The sequence below is a fragment of the Acinonyx jubatus genome, chromosome C1, assembly GCF_027475565.1.
Source record: "Acinonyx jubatus isolate Ajub_Pintada_27869175 chromosome C1, VMU_Ajub_asm_v1.0, whole genome shotgun sequence".
NCBI classification, from domain to species: Eukaryota; Metazoa; Chordata; class Mammalia; order Carnivora; family Felidae; genus Acinonyx; species Acinonyx jubatus.
In genome coordinates, this window is record NC_069381.1 from 17,312,088 (window position 1) to 17,318,087 (window position 6,000).

The following is a 6,000-nucleotide window of genomic DNA, read 5'->3' on the forward strand; positions in this document are numbered from 1 at the left end:
GGGATGTTTATACTTTTTTAAAAATCTTTTTTCATGTTTACTAATTTTAAGCTGGGGGAGGGGCAGAGAGGGAGAGAATCCCAAGCAGGCTCCATACTGCCAGCGCAGAGCCTAATGTGGGGCTCAGTTTCACAAATCATAAGATCATGACCTGAACCGAAATCAAGAACCAGACACTTGGCTGACTGAGTCACCCAGGCACCCCAACAGACATCTATTCTTAAAGTGCAGAATGACTACTCCTGTTTTTTTTTTAATGTTTATTTTTATTTTTGAGAGAGAGAGAGAGAGTGGGGGAAGGGCAGAGAGAGAGGAAGACATAGAATCCGAAGCAGGCTCCAGGCTCTGGGCTGTCAGCACAGGCACACAGGCACCCCACTACTCTTGTTTTTAAGAATCAGCTTTGGGGGCGCCTGGGTGGCTTAGTCGGTTAAGCATCCGACTTCCGCTCAGGTCATGATCTCGAGGTTCGTGGATTCGAGCCCTGTGTCGGACTCTGTGCTGACAGCCCAGAGCCTGGAGCCTGCTTCAGATTCTGTGTCTCCCTCTCTCTCTGCTCCTCCCCCAATAGCACTCTGTCTCTGCCTCTGTCTCTCTCTCTCTCAAAAATAAAAATAAACATTAAAAAAAATTAAAGAGTCAGATTTGGAATTAAATTTCCTCCCTTTCTCCTTCTTCCAACCCAAATCCAGCCTGGCTTGGTACAGCCATGCCACCCAGAAGTTAACTAACCCCTTGTTTCAACAGGTAGGCAGTGACCATGAGATGTCCAGGATCTGGCTTGGCATCTGGGGTGGAGAGTGGACACCCACAGCGAAGCAGGTACGGAGTTTATTTTCTGAGCACCTATCCTTTGTTGGGTGCTTTATAAACTCTATCTTACACAATCTCTTCTAGAGGCTTTGGGGGATAAGTACTATTATGACAAAGATACTGAAGTTCAAAGAGATTTGTCACACAGCTGGTAGGAAATAGAACTCCACCAATCGAGATTTGAATCCGGTCCTGTGGTTCAAAAATTGATACACACAAGGATGGAGACACACATTCAAACTTCACACAGTGTGCAGACACAAAGGACTGGCTCCCTTGCCCTAGCATTTCTAGACTAATGAGTATGGCCAGCAATCACCTATCAAGCAGGGACAGTTTGGAACTTTTAGAATTTGGAAAGCATCAGTAGGTTATGTGGAAGTTCAACTGTGACTTAAATAACAACAAAAGGAAATGAACATATTGCAGAGGTTTTACTAGTTCCAAAGCACTTTCATTCAGGATTTCATTGAACACTCCCAACCACCATAGGAGGCATATAGCTCACCTGCTTTGTAGCCAGTGGAATCTGTCTCTCTGTTTTCAGTAGACCTCAGAGTGCCTGGCACAGAGTGGGCACTTAGTAAACATGTACTGAATTAAGTTCCACCTCAGTCATCACTTTGGGGAGACCATCTGGGGGTGGGGGGGGGGATTTAAAACTTAGATGCAAGTTATGCTGGATGACTCTGATTCTGTGACTCTCAGGTCTTTGCTGCAGACAGATGCTGACTGTTGTATTTGGGCTCCCACTAACAAGGGGTCAGAAAAGGCTTTAGAAAGATGAAGTCCAAAGGAAGAAAAAAATATGGCAAAAAGAAAAAAGAAAAAAAGAAAGGCCTTGAAAAGCAATGTCCACCCGGCCCAGATATTGTCTTGGGTTGGCCTAGGTCCCAGCCACAGTTCAAAGGTTTCGAGGACAGGTACTGAGGTCGAGGGCAGGGGAATAAAGGTGACTCTGCCAGAGAGGAAGGGGGTCCCCTACCCCCAACCAGGCCAGAGCTCTGCAGTGAGCTGGAAATGCAGGGGTGTCCGAAAGCACAGTTAGGAGCTACTCATGAATGTAATCATCACAGGGGCCCAAGCACCAGCAGCCTTTTATTTTTATTTTTTATTATTTTTTTTAATTTTTTAACGTTTATTTATTATTGAGAGACAGAGAGACGCAAAGTGTGAGCAGGGGAGGGGCAGAGAGAGGGGGAGACACAGAATCGGAAGCAGGCTCCAGGCTCTGAGCTGTCAGCACAGAGCCCGACATGGGGCTTGAACCCACAAACCATGAGATCATGACCTGAGCTGAACTTGGTTGCCCAACCAACTGAGCCACCCAGGCGCCCCAACCAGCAGCCTTTTAAAGGACAGGTTTTGATGAGTGCCAACAATGAGCCGGGCATCTTACATGTATTTTCTCTCTCTCAATCCTATCGTTTGAAGCTCAGAGAGGTGATGTGACTTGCCCAAGGTCACACAGCTGTTGGGAGGCAGAGCAGGGCAGCCGGAGTCCAGAGCTTGTGCTCTGAAGCATGCGCCAGGCTTATCAACTGGAGGGAGAAAGGAAGCAAATGCTGGAGAACGGGGACTACCTTAAGGAGGAATTGAAGATGGAAAGGGAAGGAAATTCACATTTGAAATCCATTTTGCTCAACAGACCCTCATGATGTCAGGCAGCTTACATGTGTGTACGTCTCTGAGTAAGTGGGTGCTTCTCTGAACGTATGTGTTCCTCCCTTAAGTGTGTGTCTTTGGCCCTTCTCAGGGTTTTGGGACCCTCCTTGAGGGTTGCGAGTGAGGGTGGGGGTGTCTCCCGAGTGCCCGTGGTCCCCTGCCTAGTATATGAGCTTCTCTGGGCGTGCGGCCTTCTCCCTAATGTGCCTGCTCAGGATGTGTCCATCTTCCCTCAATCTTGGGGCCAGGTGCAAACAGGGCCAAGGGGACAATGAGCCTGCACGCCCGGGTGGCCTTTTCCTCCACTCCCTCACCCACTGTGACCCCCCCTCCGCCTTCACCCCGAGCCCTGGCTGCCCCCATTCTGGCCCTGTCCCGACCTTGGCCCTCCTCGCCAGCGCCCGGGTGCCCCACCTCGGCCCCGCCTGACCCTCCGGGCCCTCCCTGCCCGCGCCCCTGTGGCCCCCACCCTGGCCCTCCCCGCCTGCTCCCCGGGGCCCTGCGGCTCCCACCCCGGCCCTCCCGCCCGCGCCCCGCGCCCCCACCCCCGGCGGCCCCAGGCGCGCAGCTGCGGGACACACAATCGCCGGCGCCCCCTCCCCACCCCCCGCGCAGCCCCTCGCCCAACAAAAGCCGCTTTCTTTCCCCACAACAGATTAAAGACCAGGAGGGGGTGAAAAATAGCTTCTCCAGCCCTGGCGGGGGAGGGGCGCGGGAAAAGCTGGGCTTTGGGGACTCTTTGATGGCGAGCGTGTGGGAAACCCGGAGGAATGTGGCTGCTGGGACCGGCGCAGCGGGGCGAGGCTCCCGGAGAAGGGGCTGTCCCCCCACCCCGGACCTCCGCGACCCTCGCGTCCCCCACACCCCGCACCGCCAGCGCCCCCAGGGACCCTCGCATCCCCCGCGCCCCAGCGCGACGAGCCCTCGCTCTCTGTCTCAGCTTTTCTCTCCCTTCGCGTTTCTGCCCATTAGATGGATCCCTCAGTCACTTTCCTCAAGTTCTAATTTCTCGGTCTTTTCCCTGTTTTCCTTTCTTCTAATTTTTCTTTTCCCGAATCCCCTTTTCTCCTCCACGTCTTTCTTCTCATTTCTATTCTCTTCGCCTCTTACTCCATGTCTTTCTTTATCTTGATTTAAACATTCATCCTGTATCTCCTCTCTTTGTCGCCCGACACACTTTCTGTGTCTCTTTGTGTCCGTGTCTCTATTTCTTGGTGGCTTCTTGTCTGTGCCTCTGACCATAGCTCTCCTGGGTTGGCTCAGAGGGACGACGGTGCTGGGTTTAGCACAGTCTCCTGCCTGTTTGGAGAGGGCTGGGAAGAGGGAACCCGGGATGTGGGCAGTTTGTTTAAACATTCCTCTCCCTGCACACATATGAGTGTGCAGACGGGAGCTGACAAGGGGAAGCCTGGGGGAGCCCGGAGAGCCGGCAGAGAGGAGACTTGGGGAGGCCTGGCCTGCTAGGCCAGGGTTCAGTAGAAACAGGGGCTCTTGGAGGCCTCCAGGGGTTCAGCATTATTTTCCGCCCCGTTTAGCCCGTTTAGTTCAGTCCCTGAAAGGAATTCCTGGCCCAGGACCGGATGGTGGCCTTGGGACCCTGGTGGGAAATGGGTTGGGTCTCCTGGCCCCCTCCACTATAGTCCTTGGGATGGGCCTAGGGGAAGGAGGAGGAGACTGATTCAAGACAAAGGGCTTCCAAGTAGCTGGGGGCAGAGACCGTCCTTGCGAAGATGGGGACGTAGATCCAGGGAAGCTCAGCCTAGAATCTTGGAAACCCAGCTTTTGCACTTGGCTCTGCCACTAATTGACAACCCTGAGCAGATCCTTTCTCGTCCTTGGGCATCAGTCTACCCACCTGCAAAAGGAGATATTTGTTTAGATCAGTGGCCCTCAGCCTTTCATTCTGCCCACAGATCCCCAGATCCAATTTATTCCAAATGCATTGCTTATATTAATTAATCTGCTGTCTCAATTTGTATTTATGAAAGACAAGCATTCAGAGTTTCTGATTAGCATGATTCATTACCATGCAGAGCTGTTCTAATTCCAGCCGAAGACACCCCAGGGAGACCCCAAAGCCCTTGGTGCTTTAGTAGTCTGTGCAGCAAAATCCCGCGGAAGACTATCCGCTTTGGAGTCAGACAGCTTGGGTTTGAATACTGAATCTGCTAGTGTCCAGCTGTGTGACCTTGGGGAGGTCACACCCTCCCTCTGCTTCCTTATCTGTAAAAAGGAGATATTCATAATATCTACCCCACAGGATCGTGCTGAGCATTACATCAGATAACACATAGAAAAATTAAGAAATAGGTGCTCAATAAATAGCAACCGTTAGGAGGTTGTGCTCTACACCAATGCTGTCCAAAAAAACTATGACACAGCCACAGAAGTGAGACATGTATGTATTTTAAATTTTCTTGGGGAGTGCCTGGGTGGCTCAGTCAGTTAAGCGTCCGACTTCGGCTCAGGTCATGATCTCACGGTCTGTGGGTTCGAGCCCCGTGTCGGGCTCTGTGCTGACATCTCAGGGCCTGGAGCCCGTTTCGGATTCTGTGTCTCCCTCTCTCTCTCTGCCCCTCCCCCGCTGGTGCTCTGTCTTTTTCTCTCTCTTTCAAATGTAAATGAACATTTAAAAATTTAAAAACATAAAAATAAAAAAATAAAATTTTCTTGGGGCACCTGGGTGGCTCAGTCCATTGGGCATCTGACCTCGGCCTAGGTCATGATCTCCCCATTCCTGAGTTCAAGCCCCATGTCGGGCTCTGTGCTGACAGCTCAGAGCCTGGATCCTGTTTCAGATTCTGTGTCTCCATCTCTCTCTTTGTCCCTCCCCCACTCACACTCTGTCTTGCTTTCTCAAAAATCGACATTAAAATTTTTTTTTAAGTTTCTAGCAGTCACATTTTAAAGCAAGAACAGGTGAAATTAATTTCAATAATGTGTTTTACCTAACCCTGAATATTATCATTTGAACATACAATGAATACAAAGAACTATTCATTTTGCATTATTTTTCACACTGGTGAAAATCCACATCCATCAAAATTATACACATGTGATTTCATGCACATCAAAATCTGGTGTGCGTTTTATAATTCAGCACATCTCAGTCCAGACTAGCTGCATTTCAAGTGCTCAGTAGCCACATACGGCTAGTGGTTACTGATTGGACAGTACTGATCTAATTAGTTAGAAAGTTGAGATAGACCTCAGAGGGGAAAGAATACTGGAGCTGAGTCTCGAAGGCCAGGAGGGATTTAAATTTTTTTTTTTTAACGTTTTTATTTATTTTTGAGACAGAGAGAGACAGAGCATGAACGGAGAGGGGCAGAGAGAGAGGGAGACACAGAATTGGAAGCAGGCTCCAGGCTCTGAGCCGTCAGCCCAGAGCCTGATACGGGGCTTGAACTCACGGACCGCGAGATCGTGACCTGAACTGAAGTCAGACGCTCAACCGACTGAGCCACCCAGGCGCCCCCAGGAGGGATTTTAATACATGAAGGGCAGACAGAAGGAAGACAG